This window comes from Homalodisca vitripennis, unplaced genomic scaffold (genome assembly GCF_021130785.1).
Source record: "Homalodisca vitripennis isolate AUS2020 unplaced genomic scaffold, UT_GWSS_2.1 ScUCBcl_10780;HRSCAF=19797, whole genome shotgun sequence".
NCBI lineage: Eukaryota > Metazoa > Arthropoda > Insecta > Hemiptera > Cicadellidae > Homalodisca > Homalodisca vitripennis.
The window spans coordinates 8,832-12,209 of record NW_025786894.1 but is presented as its reverse complement, the minus strand read 5'-3'; the positions used below and the strand labels follow the sequence as shown (position 1 = coordinate 12,209).

The window sequence follows — 3,378 nt, the reverse complement described above, 5'->3', positions numbered from 1 at the left end:
TCTCATACTTATAAGAAACAAAGTATACCTTTATCAATTCAAATCCTCCCACCAGAGAAAATGTTAAGAAATACGAAAAATTACTACAATAATTTTTAACTAGTATTTTTAAATAATATGATCGATTAAATTAGAGGAAACTAAAATATTATTTCTCTGTAATCTATACCTTGTTGTGATATGACAAGATTTCCAAACTATGCAGATTTTTCAGATAATTGAACAGAAATAGTGTGATTAAAATTTAGTATTTTAAACTTTAGAATAGAATCTTGTCTATAAAACTGTAAATAATAAATTGCAAGATTTTTAAAAGTTTTTTGAATGTGAGTTCAGTTCCAGTTTACCTTCCTTTTATTGCAATGTCTGGTAGGCTATCTGACGCTTTCTAAAACTTGGCTCCTGGAATCTGGAGTCATGTTCGTCTGAAGAGATCCAAAGAAAGTCGGTGACGAAAAAGCTCAAAACGAACCTTTACATGGGCTTAACATCAGAGACACTTATAAATAGGTGAAGTGGCATTGTCATTGTCACTTATTTTGAAAGCCTTGAAACAACGAAAGATATAACCTTAAAAATGTTAGGATATCTTACAGAAATCCCAAATTAGTTTGTAGTTACACAAATTCTCTCGCAGCTTTCGTTCTAGCTTTAAATTAGTACATTGCCCTTACTAAATAAAGGCTCACTACAATATGGTAGTTGGATTTTACATTGTTGAAAAGAAAATCCACCCCTTCTGATTTCCCGTCCAGGTCCACGTAATATCTAGCGCTCTGACTAATCCAGCATCCAACATTTCCGAGCAAATCTTCTCGTTCCTGTCCATCTTCAGTGAACTAACTGTTACGATACAGCACCGAAAAGACTAGTTGAGCCAATTTCGCTTAGGTTGGCCGGATATATCCGTTATGTGCCAGAATATCTGCGATCCAATACTCGCTTCCGACCTGAATTCAGGTCCTTATTGTAGGGACTATAATTCAAACTGATTACACAATAAATTCATCATCCTTACTCCTCAATAGGACATTTTGGGGTATTTTAAGTTAAATATAATTCAAAACTATGGTTTTAATTTGTTTTGTTTCCTGAGGTCAGATTAGGCGAATAGAGTAATAAAAAGTACTTTAGCTTCTTGGTATAATAATAATACACACAGTGAAGGACCTACAACACCCTGTAGTTGACTTCTCCTCTATATCTAACTCATAGTTCCTCTTCCTAGCCGACATATTTGGAGAGTTTGGTTTAAGGAAGCATTAAATAACACATTGTATAATAAATAACAACAAGATTTTAATATAAACAGTTATGAGATGAAAATATCACATTTATACAAGAGTGGTGACAGTAGAAATAGTAGATGAAGAGGTTTGTTGAGTTGGCGGGAACTGGTGTCAAGGCCGGAACTCGACGTACACGCTCCTTTCCGGGGACTGGAGTCCAGCTGGAACAGGATTTCCTTGAAGGTTGGACGTTCATCCACGCTGAGACTCCAGCAGATCTCCATCAGTGTGTACCTGGACCACAGCGGAACGGTTTAGATTAAGCGATAAATTAAACTAACGTTATTTAAATGACATGATAAACTACACACGGTTGTTTTTTGGAAACAATGTAATAAGTACAACATTAATTTTGATCATTTTCATACAGTAACAAAGGAATACCCCTATTTCTGGTAAAAACTGTTGATTTGTATTTAACACAAAGTGGTCAAAACCTTAACCAATTTTCAATAAGGGACATTGTATGGGAACTCTGAGACATATTTATTACGTATTATTAAAATATACGGTGGTACGTAGATACTAAAGTGGACACTTACAGTTCATCGGAAAAAGTTTTCAGGTTGCTCCAGACGTTTGCCTGAGACAAGATACTGTAAACAGCTCATGGTCAGACACTGTGGGGTAGGGAAATCCTCCTGGAAAATATAGCAAGAATTAAAAGCAAGATAAGTTATTATGCGGTTCGAGTTTCTTCATGAGGTAATATATTTATTGAGTTAGCTATAAAGGGTCACTGTCACTCATTTTTGAATACTACACAGGTCACACACACTCATTCTTGAAAAAGACACTCGACTTAGGTCAATGATAATAATGAAGACTAAAAGAGAGCACTAGCTGACATGTATAGACATGCCTCTCACCAGGGGGAGTCTATAGTCGTGTAGTCCATTTATTATCTCACTTTTCAATTTTAGGAGTACGAGCCATTTAACGAGTAATATAGTTTACAAAACATTATCTTGCTTCTAAAAAATAATCATAAGTCACAGAGCTTTACCTACTTTCGAGAACTCGTTAGATGACTGATGTGACTAAACAAAGAGATTATTATTGATTGAGGAGCAAAAGGTACATAATGTTCTCATTTCAGATAAAAATTGAATGCCTACTTATTTTAATTTTAAATTTTTAAATTGATACATAAATTTGAACATAACTCAGATCAGATATCAAGTTACTTGATAAAAAACCCCATCACAACTATTACATTTAGATTTAAATGTTTAAAATTAGCCATTTAAAAAGTTCTGAATAACTGGTTTAGTCTAAGGTTCTTTTGATGCCAAAGAACAAACTAAAAATCTTATAATGTATGACAAACAATAAATACTTTTCCGGCAAAGCTGACATTAGGTATACAAGATTATTACCTGACGAAATGGTAATATGCAACTATAATAATTCTACTGCTCAACATTGAAATTTAAAATGTTTAAGGCACTGTAGAATATTACCCAAGGTGCCGATTTCCCAGAGCACGACCCCCGAAGGCCCAGACATCGCTCTTGCTAGAGTAGAGGCTGTCTCTCCTCATCGCCTCCACCCGACAACCACCGCAGCGGTACCCTTGCGTCTCTTGGTATTTACGTAGATCCCGGTCCTCGACAGTCCGAAGTCGGAGATCTTCAAGGACCTCTTCTCGTCTATTAGGATGTTCCTGGCAGCCAAGTCTCTGAAGAATACCATTTTATCATAATAAGACAATAATTGCTATGATGAAATTAGAAGCTGAAAAGCCTTACATTAATTCTTTTAATTCGTCAACTCCTCGCAGAGCTAAATCTCTGTACAATACAAATAAGTCACAGATAAACAATAAAAACTGTGGTTAAAGCCCTAAATATGTTTTCTCAAACAACTTCACAATTTCATTAATAGAATTTCGGAAAAAAGAAAGTTTACCTAAATAAATAAAGAATAAGCACACATATATCCATTTAATACCTTCAAAGTAGTATATCTAACAAGAGAAATTTTAAATAGGTGTATTCAATCTGAAATATAGTACTAATACGAAAATCATGCTTGAATTTTTAATAAAATTAATATAATTCTTGTGCTTGGGTTTAGTATTCATTGT

The 3,378-nt window shown here is 34.4% G+C and overlaps 1 long non-coding RNA gene across 1 annotated transcript; it reads right to left on the bottom strand.

Annotated features, from left to right (window-relative positions):
- Window positions 1–1,277: 1,277 nt before the first annotated feature.
- Window positions 1,278–2,763, bottom strand: LOC124374873. Its single transcript, XR_006923621.1, has 3 exons — window positions 2,753–2,763; window positions 1,832–1,930; window positions 1,278–1,523 (listed from the first exon to the last, which is right to left on the bottom strand). It is a non-coding gene; the product is annotated as an uncharacterized LOC124374873 (long non-coding RNA).
- Between the last annotated feature and the right edge of the window lie 615 nt (window positions 2,764–3,378).